Source organism: Lactuca serriola, chromosome 4, assembly GCF_051521515.1.
Source record: "Lactuca serriola cultivar US96UC23 chromosome 4, Lser_US96UC23_V15, whole genome shotgun sequence".
Taxonomy (NCBI): domain Eukaryota; kingdom Viridiplantae; phylum Streptophyta; class Magnoliopsida; order Asterales; family Asteraceae; genus Lactuca; species Lactuca serriola.
Genome location: NC_136411.1, coordinates 75913996 through 75931944, shown reverse-complemented (window position 1 = coordinate 75931944; position 17949 = coordinate 75913996). Strand labels below are relative to the sequence as shown.

The window sequence follows — 17949 nt, the reverse complement described above, 5'->3', positions numbered from 1 at the left end:
GATGGGACTATGAAACCACAGTGTAGATTTTTTAAAGGTCGACTCGCCACAATATCAAGCTCGCGTACTAGTCATTTGAAACGACACTTGAAGACATGTGCCCCAAAAGCAGATCATGACTTGAAACAGCAAAAGACCACTTTGCAAGTAGTTGATTCAGGATGCAATCAAGAAAAACATGTCATTCCCGCCCTTACTAATGGAAAGTTTGATATGATGAAAATGAGAGAGTTTGTTGGCGCATTGGATACTTATGCATGAGCATCCTTTCATAATTGTTGAGGAAGAAGGATTTAACATGATGTAAAAGCGTGGAATGCTTGAATGGGAAAATGTCTCATGTGTTTCCATTAAAAAAGTCTGTAAAAAAGTTTTTGAGATAGAAAAGAACAAGCTGAAGAAGTTATTAAAGTCTATTTCAAAGATTAGTGTGACCACGGATATATGGAAATCTACCAATCAGAAAATCGAGTATATGGTTCTTACAAGCAATTTTGTTGATTCTAATTGGCAATTACAAAAATGTGTTCTTAGCTTTATTCGCTTACCTCCTCCTCATCGTGGGCTTGAGATTGATGACAATCTTTACAAGTGTTTTAAGGATTGGGGTATCGATAATAAGGTGTTCACTATTTCTGTTGGCAATGCCTCAAATAACGATCCGGCTGTTAGGATCCTAAGTGAAACCTTTTTCAGGGTTAAAAAGTTGCATTGTGAAGGAAAGTTGTTTCATGTACGTTGTTGTGCACACATCTTGAATCTTATGGTTCAAGATGGATTTTCTAGAATTAGCTATATTATTGAGGATATTCACGAAACTGTCACGTTTACCAATCAAAATGAAGGGAGACTTAATTTGTTTTCTAAGATTGTGCAACAGTTGCAATTGCCATATAGAAAACTTATTCTTAAATGCAAGACAAGATGAAATTCAACATATCAAATTTTGTCGGCTGCAATCAAATTTAAAGATGTGTTTCCAATGTACAATGAAAGAGAGCCATGCTATGTTTGTTATCCCAAAAATGATGATTGGTTGAAGGTGGAAAAGGTATGTGAGATCTTAGAAGTTTTTGACTCTGCGACTAATATCATCTCTGGGAGCGAGTATCCGACTTCAAACTTATTTCTTAATGAAATTTTTAGAGTGAAAGTTTTGTTGGATAAGAAGTTTAAAGATCCTAATGAAGATAAGTTTGTCCATGACATGGTTAGGTGCATGAAACAAAATTTTGATAAATATTGGGGAGGTTGCAACTTAATGATGTCTATTGGTGCTATTTTAGATCCTATGTGCAAAATGAGGGTTATCGAGTTTTTCTTTCCTAGGATGTATCCTGAAAATGAAGCTTGTGAAAATATAGAAAAAGTGAAAAAAGCTTTATATGAATTGTATAAAGAATATGCAGATGAGTATTACACTAGTAGTGGTGAAGGAAATGGCGAAAGTGTTGGTTTAAGAGGAAATAATGTGACTATTCAAGCTTCATCTCCCGGTTGGTCTGAGTTCACTCAGTTTGTAAGAACAATTGAAAATATACAACCACAAAAATCTGATTTAGATAATTATCTTGAAGAGAGTTGTTACATTTGTGAAGAGGATCCAATACCATTTGATGTTTTACAATGGTGGTGGTCAAATTCGTTAAAGTATCGTATATTGTCACGCATGGGTCGAGATATACTTGCAATTCCTATCACCACTGTTGCATCGGAAGCTACTTTTAGTGCGGGTAGTAGAGTTATTGACACATATAGAGCATCTTTGGCTACTGAAATGGTAGAAGTCTTACTTTGTGGTGGAGATTTGTGTCGAAGCCTCTATGGTTTGAAAAGAAAGAAAAAGGCATGATTATTTGTTTTTCATCACCTTTAATGTGTTTTTATAAATTCAATTATATTTATTGTTCTTGTGTTTATACATTTCAGAAAGAGAAGCAACAAATGGAGATCAATCTTCCCATTCCATGATAAGTAAGTTTTTTTAAAATGTTGAAAACAGATTTTTTTTGCTGTTTTCTTTTTTTGCAGTTTTTTTCTGGTTTTTGGCAGTTTTTTATTGTTTATTTTACAGTTTTTTGTTGTTTTTACTGATTTATGTGTTGTTTTTAGGTTAAATAGCTGTTAAATAATTGTTGTTTGTTGTTATTTCAACATGTAGAAGATGTTTTGGTGCTAAGTTGGTATATTTTCCTGTTTTTTCTGGTTTTTGGTAGTTTTTTTTTGTTGTTTATTTTGCATTTATTTTGTTGTTTTTACTGATTTGTTTTTTGTTTTTAGGTTATATAGTTGTTAAATAATTGTTGTTTTTTGTTTTTTCAACATATAGAAGCTGTTTTGGTGCTGAGTTGGTATATTTTTTAAGTCTTAAAAGTTGTTTTGCATTGAAAAATGTTTATTTTTTGTATTTTAAAAGTATGCAAAAATGACATAGATGCTTGAATGTTTGATGCTATTTTGCATTGAAGAATGTTTATTTCTGGTATTTTGAAAATACGTAAAACTTATGACATATATGGACCATGGTTGATGTTATATTGATATTAGACGTTTAATTGTGATTTTTTTGGTAGTTTGGACATTAGAATATGGAATGTTTTAATAATTATTACTCAATATATATATATATATATATATATATATATATATATATATATATATTAGTCGAGCCAAGCCGAGCTCGAGACTGTCGAGTATTTCACGAGCCCGAGCTCGAGTTTAAAATCAAGGCTCGAGTCGAGTTCGAGCCGAGCTTCGAGCTTTATAGTGTTCGGCTCGACTCGACTCATCATGAGTACTTACCACTGGTAGAGTTTTCCTACAATAACAGTTTCCAATCAAGCATCAAGATGACACCTTATCAAGCCTTGTATGGACAAAAATGTTGTACGCCGTCTTGTTGGCTTGAGGCTAGGGAAAACCAGTTTATTGGCCCCGAAATAGTCCATGAAACTGCTGAAAAGCTGAAGGTGATTAGAGAAAGAATGTTAGCAGCTCAGGATCATCAAAAGAGCTATGTTGATAAGAAGAGACGACCGATGACCTTCGAAGTTAGGGATTCGGTTTTGCTTAAAGTCTCACCGTGGAAAGGACTTGTAAGATTCGAGAAGCGAGGAAATTTGAGTCCAATGTTTATTGGACCGTTCAAAGTTCTTCAAAGAATTGGGAACCAAGCTTACAAGCTCGAATTACCCAAAGAACTAGATGGTATTCATAACACCTTCCATGTGTGTTATTTAAGAAAGTTCATGGGAGAAGTTCCCAAAATAATTCCAATCTCGGAGTTAAGAATGCGTGAAAGTAAGAGGCTAATCGAAGAGCCCGAGGCAATCGTTGACCGAAAGACTAAGAAGTTACGACGCAAGATGGTTGACTTAGTGCTTGTCCGTTGGAAACATACAAATGAACCGAATCTCACTTGGGAAACAAAGAGTGACATGATGAGTCGCTACCCACATCTGTTTGATGATGCATGATTTCAGTACGGAATCATCTTAGGGGGGAGAAATGTAATGCCCGTGTTCCTAGGCTAAGCATATTTAAGTGATGTAATAGTCAGGTCAACTATTGTAACCTATTTTGAAGTAATAAAGAGGAATTATGTGAATTATGTGCTTATTACTTATTTATAAATGTATAATAAATAAATGATAAAAATAAGGGTCAAAATTTAAGTGTTAGATAAACCCGATATCTATACATAAAGTGGTAGTGGTCATGACAAGAATTTCGGACATATAAAGAATGTCGAAATCCGAGTTATAACGAAGAAGTTATGACCTGTCAAAGTTTCGCGACAAAACCGGCACAACGATGTGTGATGTAAATAGTAAATTTACGATAGAGTACTTATTAGCCTTAGCAATCTAAACAAAAGTTGTAGTATATGTTAAACCGAGAGCGTGCATAAAAAGAAGGCCCAAATCTCACTTCTTATGAGGAAGTTATGATTTTTCTAAAATTTGGCCTTGCAGTGCACAACCCGGAACTCGAAGTTTAGATCGAGCGGCTTTTAGCCAATGTGAACTAAATGAGAATTGAAGATCTCATTAATAGGAACTCAACGAAAAAAAGACAAATGAAAACGGAGTCCGTATGAAGAAGTTATAAATTTTACGCGGTCATTTAATAGTATAATCTCCTCATATTGTTAATTTTAAAATCAGTCTAGAATTAGCCGATGGAGTCAAGAAGAGAGTTGTAGATCTTGTCTTTACATACCCGTGGATATAAAGAACGTCAAAACGGAGCTTATATTCGAAAGTTACAGGGTTTAGAAGTCAGCAGGGTGCTGTTGCAAAATGGGTGATGTGGCACAATATAGGTCACCCACGTTTTGCCACTAGAATGGCGACATGTGGAATGGACTCGGCAAGTCACTAGCCCAATTCGGTGAGTCAGGCTGCCAGCCAACCTATAAATAGAGGTGTCGAGTGAAGCCTTCTTCTCACACCTTCCAACTTCTCTTTCTCTCTCTAGAATCTCTGTCTAACTCCCCCCCCCCTCCCAAGCATTGGGTAACTCCCTAGCACGAGGTGGAAGCCCCAAACCACCCGATGGCTCCGAAAAGAAGAGCCTTCGGCTCAAAAACTCTGCTTCAGCGGAACCCGGTTTTGTAAAAACCCGCTGTAAGTAAGCTATGCCTACCCTATCTTTAGTATAGCTTATGTTTCAATATAGTAATGTTATTAGGACCTTATAACGAGTATTTGGGCTATTATTATGAGTTATATAAGTTTCATTATAATATTTTTTTAACTACTCACGGTACGGGGAATCCGGTTTGAAGGGCTGCTTGGGTTGTTGGATTTCAGAACGGCTTAAATGCTAAAATGGTCCTACCCTCCGGTTTTTCATGTTTGGCCCATGTCTGTACATAGTGGGTGAAGAGTATTGTGTTAGCGCTTATATAATAGTAATAATAGCATGACTATTAATTAGTCTCGTTGAACATTAGACTAAACTCTAGTGATAATGAAACTAGGTTTTCTCCGAGCGAAATTGTTTTAAGTCAACAAAGTGTTGTCTGAGTACCATTCACCACCTTATCAGGTGAGTGCATAGTTACTTTTATCGTACACATAGATATGAAATATTTTATATAAATTACGTGCTATGTGTGCATGTCATCTGAATACTTGTTGTCTATGCTGGATGAATGATTTTATACATGTTTTAAACGATTTAAATTGTATATGTATTTTATATCTATAAAATGTGTTGTGGTAAAACATGGGTAGATGTAATAGTTGGTGTGTGGTGAAATAAAATGATCAGAGGCCTCGATGTTGTTGTTGATCCAGTCATCTAGCGAAGTATAGATGACGACCACAGACTCTTCAAGACACTCCAGTAGAACGCTAGCAGGTTCGCAACCTGTAGGTGTTTGTGAATGATGTGTTCACCGGTGTACTCCATCCCCCTCATGGTTGCCTTAAGGACATTTATTGCTGAGGGAACCCCCTTGGTATTAGTGTCCATCCCGATGATGATCCTTAGGCTAGGTCCCTTATGATAGGTGTTTTAGGGACATAAAGTGAGGATAACGGGAATGAGTAATCGGGTTATTTTTGGTTGATGAAATTAATAAACTTATTTATTGTGGGTTGAAAACTCTATGTGCTCATCAGGCTCCCAAGCCTGACCCACTCAGTTTCTTGTATTACAGGTAGTGACACACGAGCATAGATGTGATGTTTGTATTACAGGGACAAGCGAGGCCTGAAAATAACATATCTGTAATCCGAGCGAGGCTCGATATCGGGTAGGGCCTGCGGCCGAGTGGGAGTCGAGACCGGACGAGGCCCAATGGAGGGTGGGGGCCCAGTATGTGATTTATGTATGTGTGGTATGTGGTATCTTGGGGAATTCACTAAGAATTGTGCTTACGTTTTTTAGTTTATGTTTCAGGTACTTCGGTTTTCAAAAGGAAGAGCTCAAGTTGACTTCATGGCATGCACACTTTATGTTCTGAGATTTATACTCTGATTATAATGTATCAGTTTCATTTAAACAAGTAATTGATGATTCTTCTTCTATAAAACGAAACTTTATAGCAATATTTTGGGGATGTTACATAAAGTCATCACATATGTATCAACTAGAGGTTTATGGCTAATTTGGCTATTTTTTTGCCCCCATTTTTCTTGATAACTTCAATTTTGTTTTGTGGGTAGGCATAAGAGGCTATGTCTCAACTCAACTGATAATGAGATAAATTTTCAAAGTTCTAAGCTTTCCCCAACATAAGATTCTATCATAGTGTCAATCACAGATGACAGTAACCAAAAAGAGATCAAATTGCTCTTTATTCATTTTTCTATAGTAAATTAAACCACTTTTGTTGCCCTTTATTCCATAGAGCCTAATCCCATTCCAGATGCATCCAAAATCAATAATGACATAAAAAGGACTAGATTGATTAGTATGCCAAGTCTTACAACCATCATATTCCAAAAAAGTCCAAAATACCCTTTTAAATCCTTTTTACACTAGAGCTTCAAATAGTCAAATCATTTCTTAATATCATTGTGTCATCCATAATATTGAATCATTTTGTTAGTTTGAGCATATCTGACAAGTTTTGACATAACCCAAAAGAAGACCATTTTGCCCTTTTTTATTATTTTCATACCATAACATTCAATCTATGTTCTTTAGACAAAAAGGATAAGCCACATCCAATTACAAAAATGAAAATAGTTGCCAAAAATTAAAGGATAACAAATAAATTGTTTGATTTAAGATTATAAAGAGTACGTAATAATTTTACAACATAATAAGGGTCAATCTTGACAACACCATAATACTTCTAAATTCCATATTATATGTTGCCAACAAGCTTTAAACTTGTTCCATATTTTGCATCTTTAAGCTGATTCCTTTCACAATATGGATCTCAACATTGGTTTTATCTTTCTCTAGTATACTTAATCCACTTTTATTTTCCCAACTTATTTTTCATTTGCTTTTGTCTCCATTTTGTTCTTATTTTTCAGCTTATTATTTATTTTCTAAAATATGCTTATTTAACTGTATTTTGAATCGTCTTTGTTTGTTTTTTGACAGGAAATTGCTAGTATTGATTCCAGAGTACGAGATAACACGATTTAATCAACCTAGCATGAAGCGTGGGAACAAGTTCATCTACTATAAAGTTTGAAGTTTTTTTTTTCCTTTTTCCTTTTTATTTTTTTACTTATATTCTTCTTTTTTCGTTACTTTATGTTTAGGATGTACATGATTCCATATTTAGACATATTTAATTCAAAAAGTTAAAAATATTGATGAAAAACAATGAAATTTTGATTATTTTCTACATGCTACAATTTAATTATTTTTTCTTTATTTTATATTATAGATAAAAATTATATAGATATAAGTAGCCTAAATTATAAAATCTCATGAGTATTTACCGGCATAAAACATGGCACAAATTTTTTTTGTATTATGGCAAATAAAAAGGTGTCACTGAAGTCTTAAAATATGTAATTAAAAGTAGCATGAATTTTTGAATTGAAATAGGATTCAGTGGCACAAAATATGTGTCACTAAAAACTTTTCTTCTACTATGACAAATAAAAAAGTGTCACTAAAAGCATAAAAATTTGCAGTGGAAAAAACTAAAAGTGTCACTAAAAAGCTTTAGTGAGAGCGTTTCTAGTGACACTTATTATGTGTGTCGTGGATTCTTTGAGAGGCCTTTAGTGGCATTATTTTGGATTTTTAGTGGCACTTTTTGTGTGCTACTAAATGACATATTTTTTTATAGTGAGTGATTTGCTTTTTTGCTTTTGGAGGAAATTATAGAATTTCCAAGAAACAAACAGTACATAATGATATATCTACAAGTATCAACACATTTACCCTACTAAGTTTCAGGAATCACTTTTTTTATGTTAACCATAAAAGAGGATACCTTTTAAGATATCGAAGTACCCTCGTTCCTCTACGATCCTCGCTTGTTCAGTAAACCGGTGATCTCCCATTATCTTTCTCTTGCTAATCTTGCCTCCTCGACTCTTTAGAATGCCAAGATTATCGTTGTAACTATCTAGGGCTGTCAAATCGGGCAGTCGTGTCGTGTTTTTGTCTGACACGACACGACACGGCAATGTTTTATATAACACGAACACGACACGACACGATGTCGTGTTTTTTTTCCATTAACACGAAAACGAACCAATTAAAACACGACAACACGACACGACACAGCAAAGATAATATTACATAACTATTAGTTTATTTCTTTCATAATTACATATATATAACACGACAAGCACGAAAAATACGACAACCACATGCTTAATCGTGTCAATTTCGTTTCGATTTATGAGCACGAACACGACACGACAAGACATCGTGTTTTTAATCTTGACACGAACACGACACGAACACGAATTCAAATTTTGATTTCGTCCTGATTTCGTTTCGTTTCGTGTATTTTTGTCGTGTCATGTCATAAATTGACACCCTTAATTGTATCACCTATTTCCTTATTGATCAACTGGTAGATTAAGAAAACATCGAGTTTTTTTTTTCAAAAATTTTGATATGTAAGATTCTAAAGACTTTGTGCCACTAGACTCAACGATTTTTTTCCACTGTCATTTGTAAGCCAAATGTTATCAAGGTTTAGCATTATCATTTTCTTGTGATCTTTTAACGACTTATTTATGTGTGTCCCCTTTGTTCCATCATTAAACAAATCATCAGTATTATCATCATCACGAGTCTCAATTTTATGTCCAGTAAGATCTTCCATTTAAACGTCATCCTCTTTTGTTTTTTTTTTCTCTTCTCTTTTGGTTCTTCATCAGTCTCGACACTCATACATGTTAGGTTATTGAGCATTCGAAAAAGGCCACAAAGATGCATATTGTAAACATAAAAAAAGCAACTCATAAACCTAATAGTCGGATCCAAGTTCAACCAGTCTAAAGCTACTAAAAAAATCAACCCTAGAAAAGTAAAAGATACATACATTCATAGCCTCATCTTTTTTACTCCTAACAATTGATCGGATGATGTAGGATCCAAAAGAAAATCCTTGTGTGTAGGATCGATTGATTGGTTCGAAATGTATGAAATCATGATTATGTATAAGAAAAGTTCACATTAGAAGGTAAATAATATGTATTTTCAATTTAGAGTAAGAGAGCTTAATTACAATTATTGAGTGTAAGAACTTCGCAAAAGACTTACTCTACTTTCTAACTGACATCCATATTTATAGGTTACAAAAAGGGAGTCAGTTAGAGAATAACCATTAAGGTCATGTCACCTAAGCAGTGACAAACTGTATAACAATTAAGTTAATGTCACTTTGAAACCTAAGGTGTTTACATTCAGAAAGCAAACAGACTCAGAAGATTACAATGAATACTAAGATATAAATATGAAAGCTTTCACAATAGAATCTGACACAACATACAAAAGCTTTGAAACCTAACACTTTGATGTAGTCGTACCGAAAGATCAGATAGCAACACTTGACAAGCTCTAAAAAACCACATCACACAAACCCTATACGATTAGGGTTTTTAACATGAACACACGCATGAACAAGAAGGCTTCACGTCCCAATGATCAAGGATGTTCAAGATTTAGAGAAAGGTTGGATGCAACCGAATTTTCTAAGGTTTCCTCACTTGAATATGATTTTATAGCCCTCTATTTATAGGGTAAGGTTTGAAACCCTTCGGGATAATTGCTTGGTCATTAAGTAATCATCCTTAAGTTTGGTAACTATCTGACTTTCATATTCTTACACTTAAACCCCGTTAAGACTACTAGTTTTAATTAATTAATTAAACACTTAATTAATTAACAAACGAAAGTCTTGTAATACTTCTCCGGTCAATATTACTTATATTTTTCCTTGTGTGTAACCCAAAAGAACTCAACATTAATAGTAATATTAGCAAATGTTGTGACTGTGGACACTATTTCCAACAGTCTCCCAGTTGCACATGTCACTCTACATTATATGGTCTAATATTTACTAATAATAGGCATAGAGTTTTTCATCCAATGCAATTATTGTACTTACTACAATTTAGCAATAAAAAACCCTTAGATAAGTGATCAAATATTCATTTTCTTTTCAAGATATATGTATGAACCTGAGTCATAGATAAGATATCAATCTCAGTGTTCCAAATTATGTTTCATAAAAATATCAATCCTTAATAATAATATATATAAACATTGTTGTAGTACAACAACACCCTCAACATCTCCAAAATGCTCATAATTCAAAATAAATGGTACTCCAAAAATCAAGTATCATTTTTCCATTAATTACCAAATGCTAAGGATTATTATGGAAAACTTTCATACCACCGCCTTCTCCTCCATAATTATCCTTAGAGTCTTGGAAAGAATCTTGTATTTTGTCGACAACAATTCGTCATCATCTCTACAATAGAAAGAAAAGAAAGTTGGATGTTATAATTAACAATTTTAATATACATATTAACAGAAAAAAAAGTATAGTGGTGCACATCATTTGTTTAAGATTGCCAGCAATTCGAAGCTCCGGCTTAGAGCCTTCGAAACGAGTCGTTGATAAGATGGATGTTTTTTTTTTCCAAGTAGAGATTTGAGTCTTTTTTCATCATCTCGGTTATCTTTGTTGATGTAGCATTGATCTTTGGAAAAATGATCATTCTAACATGGATAATTGTCAATATTGGACAACATGGTCCTCTTTAAAAGTTGATCAATGTCTAAGAAAAAAAGATCATTCTTTATTTGATATATATTGTGAAATTGTATATGCTAAAGAAATGGATAATAGATGTTTACCTTCTCGTACATATATAAATTTCGAACTACAAAATGACCATTAGTATCTACAGTAAGGAATGTGGTGTTACCGAAACCAATCTTTTTTACAATAGCTTCCAGAAACTCATACTGTAACCAAACTTTTTGTTAATACTTTAAATTTAAAATATACAAATTATATTAACATATTACAAACCTTTCACTTTATCACCCACTATAATGGTTTTGTCAAATTTTAATTGCAGGAAAGAGAAGATCTTCTCCAAAAAAATTTGACTTAAACATCCAATAATAAGCCCTATACATGTAAAATAAGAAGAGATTAGGTTTTGATTGCATGAGAAATGACATTGAGACAAAAAATGGGAAAAGAAATTCTTGTGCAAAAAGATAATCTGTTTTATCTTTTTTGCATAAGAATTCTCTTCCTATCTAATTTGTCTTAATGTGTTTTCTCAAACAATCAAAAGTTAATCTGCTTCCTATTTTACATGTGCAAGGCTTATAGCTGGATATTTAGCTTTTTTTTTTTTTTTTTTTTTGAGAAGTTCTTTGTTATCTTGAAATTAAAATTCGACACCATTTCAGTTATAAAATTAAGGTATCTAATATGTTAGTATAATTTGTTTATTATAAATTTAAAGTATTAACGAAAAGTTTGGTTACAATATGAGTCTGTTGAAGTTGTACCGGAAGAGTTTGGTTTTAATACCACCTCATTGGTTACTCTAGATACTAATAGTCGATTTATAGTTCCAAATTCAGATATGTACAACAAGGTAAACTTCCATAAACCATTTGTGGCATCTACAATTTTACAACATTTATCAAAATAAATAATGTATTTTTTTCGTACGGGGCATCAACTTGTCAAGAGGAACATATCGTCCCATGGTGATCATTATCGATGTTAGAATGACGGATTTTTCCTAAGATCCATGTGATATCAACGGAAATAATTGAAAATGTGACAAAAGACCCGAATGTTTACTTGGACAAAAATAGTCATTTTGTCTTATATGGTGATTTCTTATTCGCAAAATAGAGGCTTCTTTCCACATCTATATGAATAATTATGGAGCAGTAGGCAAATAAGGTATTGCTATATACCATGACTTGACTTTTTGAACTCTTTTAAAGATGTTAAGGGTATTGCTATATTATGACAATGTATATATATTTAGGGATAACTACAGTAAAGTCCCTATATTTTGGCAAAAGTTTTAAAAAAGTCCTAAATTTTTTTTTAAATGAAAAAGCCCAATAAACTGGATAAACAGGACAATTTAGTCCTTATCATCCGGTGACCCTTATTTTCCCAGTTAAAGAAGACTACATGACATCTTAATGGTGACTGTATCCTTGACCTCATTAATTTAGGTTTTCTTTGAAAACCCTTTTTTCTCGTCTCCTTTATTCCCGACAAATCGATCAATCGATTATGCTCGTGTCCTTTCGCGATGGATGAAGTCTTTGAGCCTGCCACAATCGACGTTCAAGTTGATGATTTTGTAAAAACCAAATCAGTTTCAAGATGCAAAGATGAATTCCTTAATGTTCTTTGTGAAGACAGTGATGACGAACCAGTGGAAGGTGAAGGAGAAAATGCTTGAGTAGAACTAGATGATGAGGAAAACACTGACTAATCTAGTGATGAAGATGAAATCATATACTCCATCCATAATCCGAAGGTCAAATGGAATGTGATGAAACCGGTTATTGGAGAAAGGTATGAATCTAGACACGAACTGAAATTATGTTTAACAAATTATTCCATCTATAAGGGCTATAAGATTCGTTTCAAGAAGTGTGATAGTGTTAGACTAGTGGTTGTGTGTGCTAGTGATCCAGAAAAATGCCCGTTTATGGTTCGTGCTTCATGGATGAGTACTGAAAAATCATTCCAGGTGAAAAAGATGAATAATAGGCATACATGTGTTAGGAATTTTAGTAGTTCAAGGCTTATGAATCCAACTTGGTTAGCAAAGTAGTTTGTGTATAGATTATCGGGAGTTGAATAAGGTAACGGTGAAGAACCGTTACCCACTTCCGAGGATAGACGATTTGTTTGATCAGCTTCAGGGAGCGTCTTGGTTCTCCAAGATCGATCTACGCTCCGCTTATCATCATATGAGGGTTAGAGATGAGGATGTACAGAAGACTGCTTTCAGGACCAGGTATGGTCATTATGAGTTTGTGGTGATGCCATTCGGGCTCACCAATGCTCCAGCCGCGTTCATGGATCTCATGAACCGCGTGTGTAGGCCGATGTTGGATCGGTCAGTGATAGTGTTCATTAATGATATATTGGTATATTCCAAGACGCAGGAGCAGCACGAGGAGCACCTGCGGGAGGTGCTGGAGGCATTGAGGAGGGAGAGACTTTTCGCAAAGTTCTCCAAATGTGAGTTCTGGTTGCGCGAGGTGCAGTTCCTTGGTCATCTCGTCAACCAGAAGGGTATCTTAGTAGATCCGGCCAAGGTAGAGGCCGTGATGCAGTGGGAGGTCCCAAAGTCTCCATCTGAGATTCGGAGCTTCCTAGGGTTGGCAGGGTATTATCGGAGATTTATTCAGGATTTCTCCAAGATAGCAGTGCCGCTCACCCGACTGACCAAGAAGTCAGTGGTATTTCGTTGGGGTCCGGAGCAGCAGACATCATTCGAGACCCTCAGGCAGAGATTGTGCGAGGCTTCGATCCTTACCTTGCCAAAGGGAGTAGAGGACTTTGTAGTCTATTGTGATGCCTCGATCACAGGTTTGGGAGCAGTTTTGATGCAGCGAGGCCATGTGATAGCTTATGCCTCGAGACAGTTGAAGCCTCACGAGGCTAATTATCCTACCCATGATTTGGAGCTGGGGGCAGTTGTGTTTGCCCTCAAGATTTGGAGGCATTACCTTTATGGGGTCCGTTGTACTATTTACACGGATCACAAGAGTTTGAGGTACCTTATGGATCAGCCGAGTCTGAACATGAGGCAGAGGAGGTGGTTGGATGTGCTAAAGGATTACGACTGTGAGATCCTTTACCATCCAGGGAAGGCCAACGTGGTGGCCGATGCCCTGAGCCGCAAAGTGTCGGCGGCCCCTATCAGAGATCTATGTTTGAGGATGACAGTGATCACTCCGTTGTTGGAGCGGATCAAGGAGGCTCAGGTGGAGGGCCTCAAGGAGGAGAGACAGAAGTGTGAGAGGATCGTGGGCCGAGTAGCCTCGTTTGATTATGATAGTCGTGGTTTGCTGACGCTTCACGGGAGAGTGTGGGTACCGCACTGGGGTGGAGTACGGCAAGTGTTGATGGATGAGGCTCATAAGTCTCGGTTTTCTATCCACCCAGGGGCGACGAAGATGTATCGAGATCTTCGATCTGATTATTGGTGGCCCTGCATGAAGCGGGACGTCGCCTGGTACGTCGAGAGATGCCTGACCTGCCGGAAGGTCAAGGCGGAGCACCAGAGACCTCACGGCAGGATGCAGCCGTTAGACATTCCCGTGTGGAAATGGGAGGACATTACCATGGATTTTGTCACCAAGCTCCCCAGGACCGCACGAGGACTGGATTCGATATGGGTAGTAGTGGATCGGTTGACGAAGAGTGCCCATTTTATCCCGATCCAGGAGAGTATATCGGCGGAGAAGTTAGCCGATATCTATGTGCGAGAGATTGTGGCACGTCATGGAGTGCCGGTATCGGTGGTGTCTGACCGAGATGTCCGTTTCACATCCAGGTTCTGGAAGCGGTTCCACGACGAGATGGGTACTCGTCTCCATTTCAGCACCGCTTTCCACCCTCAGACAGACGGGCAGAGCGAGAGGACGATTCAGACTCTCGAGGACATGCTTAGGGCATGTGTTCTTGATTTCGGTGGCAGTTGGGATACGTATCTTCCGTTGGCGGAATTTTCGTATAACAACAGTTATCATGCGAGCATTGATCGACCTCCTTTTGAGATGCTGTATGGGAGGAAGTGTAGGACCCCGATTTGTTGGGGCAAGGTCGGTCAGCGGGTCATCGGGAGCACGGAGGTGGTGCTCAAGACGACTGAGTTGATCCAGCAGGTCCGTAGTAGACTGCAGACTGCTCAGAGTCGGCAGAAAAGCTACGCCGATAGGAGGCGTTCCGACTTGGAGTTCCAGGTGGGGGATATGGTCCTTCTGAAGGTCTCACCTTGGAAGGGTGTCATCAGGTTCCGGAAGAGGGGCAAGTTGGGCCCCAGATTTATTGGTCCTTTCAGGGTTTTGGCCCGGGTGGGTCGGGTTGCTTATCGGTTAGATCTTCCTGAGGAGCTTAGTCAGATCCACAACACTTTCCATGTGTCTCAGTTGAGGAAGTGTTTGGTGGATGAATCAACAGTCGTTCCCCTAGAGGATATTCAGGTTGATAGTAGCCTGAATTATATTGAGAGGCCGGTCGCGATTCTGGACCGGAAGACCAAGACCTTGAGGAACAAGGTAATTCAGTTAGTGAAGGTGCAGTGGCAGCACCGGAAGGGGTCTGAGTGGACGTGGGAGGCTGAGGAGGAGATGAGAGAGCACTACCCAGAGATATTTGCAGATTCAGCCGTAGCAGACTTCGAGGACGAAGTCTGAGATAAGTGGGGGAGAATTGTAACGATCCGTTCCCGGTATGATGATTCCTTGGTATTTATTTTGAAGTTTTGTAAAGGGACTCGGCGAGTCGAGTCGCGAGTCCCCGATTTCTTCTTTTTTCGCGGTGTCGAATGGGACCAGTGAGTAGTGGAGGAACTCAGCGAGTTTGAGGGTAGACTCAGTAATGGAGGGACTCGGCGAGTTATTCATACAACTCGACGAGTCCAAGGCAATCTTCTTAAGCTCAAGAACAACTCGTCGAGTTGTTCATATGACTCGGCGAGTCGGATGAAGATTGTCTGAGTTCTTGGATCAAATGAGTACTCGTCGAGTCGATGCCATACTCGACGAGTAGCAGCGAGTAGGGTCGAGGAGTGAGAACAGGAACTCGGCGAGTTGGCGGCCCAACTCGGCGAGTCAGGTCAACTGTGGGTTGACTTTGACCGAGAGTTGACTTTGTCCGAGGGTTGACTTTGACCAAGGGTAAAAGAGTCATTTTACCCAATGCAGTGTTTAGTATTTGATTGAGTGTGTTTATGGACTTGTAGCCGGGGAGATACCGGAGCAGCAGCAGTTAGCTTCCAGAGCCATACACTCAGCAGCCAGTTCACGAGGTGAGTTTTCCCTTCAGTAGGAACGGGTCTACGGCCACAATGCCGGCCCGTGTAATTATCAGTAGTTCCGGTCTTTAGTTTGATGTAGTAGCTAGATTGTTTGACGTCTTTGTGATTCAAGCATATTTGTGTTATGTGTTCCGGACTTCGGTCCGATGCAGTATGCGGTATGTGAGAATATAATAGTTGTTATGTGTTATGCTATGTCATGATCAGTTAGTTCCGGACTTCAGTCCGATGCAGTTAGTTCCGGACTTCGTTCAGATGCAGTCAGTTCCGGACTTCGGTCCGATGCAGTTAGTTCCGGATTTCGGTCCGATGCAGTTAGTTCCGGACTTCGGTCCGATGCAGTTAGTTCCGGACTCTGGTCCGATGCAGGGGACAAGGTCCCAGTCAGTTCCGGACTTCGGTCCGATGCAGCTAGTTCCAGACTTCGGTCTGATGCAGTGGGCAAGGCCCAGTATGTGCTTTATGTGTATTGTATGGTATGAGGTAGTTTGGGGGAGCTCACTAAGCTTCGTGCTTACAGTTTTAGTTTTGGTTTCAGGTACTTCCGCTAGCAGAGGGAAGAGCTCGGGATGATGGCATCGCACACACCACAGCTTCAGCTTTTATCCTGGGAGTTGATTTAGTTCTTGATTTTTATATGATATGGATATGATACAGTTTTTCCGCACAGTGTTTTATTATTATTTTGAGATACATCATGTATGATTTTATGATATGACACTCAGATTATGGTTTTTGGTTATGTTGAAAAACGAAATTTTTGGGTTGTATTTTTGGGTCGTTTCAAGTTGGTATCAGAGCCCTGGTTTGAGGGATTCGGATACACTTCCGGGTGTATCTGAACTCAAAATAAGGGGAAATAAAAAGATTTTTAAAAGGAAAATGTTTTCTAAAAGAATTTTGAAAGCACTTAGAAAGAAAAGAAAAATTTTTAAACAAGATAAGGGTGTGGTGCATGCGATCAGCCGAGCTCAAGTAAGTACTCCCAAATTACCCATACAAGTTATTTGTTCAGTTTCAGTTTCAGTAGAACAGCATGCTAGTATAGGACTAAGGATCTAGGAGGATGCCTTATGTGCCTGCTTTATGTGTTACAACTTTATGAGTATTGCATGCTAGTATTGAGTAGACAGCAGTAGGATAGTCTGTTTAGGTTATGCCTGATAGTATGAGCTTAGCATTGTATGCTAGAATAGTTTCTCGTTTTGAGAATAGTTTTGCCTGAGTATGTTTCCTTTATCCGAATGCTGCTTGCTTAGTGCTTTGTGGGAGTTCTGAGTGATGGAAGTTAGCCATTAGGTGAACACGTCACACCACATGTGATTAGGGTTGAATAATCCCAGAGTGCTGGAACTGGCCCTATTGCGCAGCTCTTGTTTGAGTCCAACCGTTATAGGGACGGGTCTTTTACTTGAAGGATTATCTGATCTTCGTCACATGTGATGGTGTTCAGGTGGTGGTTAATCAGCATTATAAGGAGACCTTCAGCAGCTGAGGACTAGTTGAGTTGAGTCTGAGGTTTCCCTAGGGCAAGCCTAGGATGAGAGTAGCAGAGATCAGTAGTAGTAGAAGTGACTTGGTGGAGTCAAGGCAGTTCTTGAAGAAAGTACGGATAGATGTGGAAGGTAGTATGGGCCCGTACTACTGGAAGCAGAGGATCCGTACTCGAATCAAGAAAGGCTGAGACAAGACCAGGAAGCTAGTTGTAGCATCAATGATCCCTTGAGATATTTCTGTTTTCTGATGTAATTGTGATGTGTTTCAGAATGGTGGTTTTGCGTTCGAGACCAGCAGCCGGCAGCGGAGGTGCCGGGGAGGGATCAGGTTCAGGCTCGGGGGATGAGCGCATGGATGAGCAGACCCGAGAGTTTCTTTCTTCGTAGATTACGCGCATCATTATAGAGCAGACTCCTGTGATCTTCGGTTCGATCAAGGAGGGGATTCTAGA

At 37.9% G+C, this 17949-nt stretch overlaps 1 pseudogene; it reads left to right on the top strand.

The window, feature by feature from the left end:
• Positions 1-316: 316 nt before the first annotated feature.
• LOC145098521 (zinc finger BED domain-containing protein RICESLEEPER 2-like) lies at positions 317-1971 on the top strand (annotated as a pseudogene).
• Positions 1972-17949: the final 15978 nt, after the last annotated feature.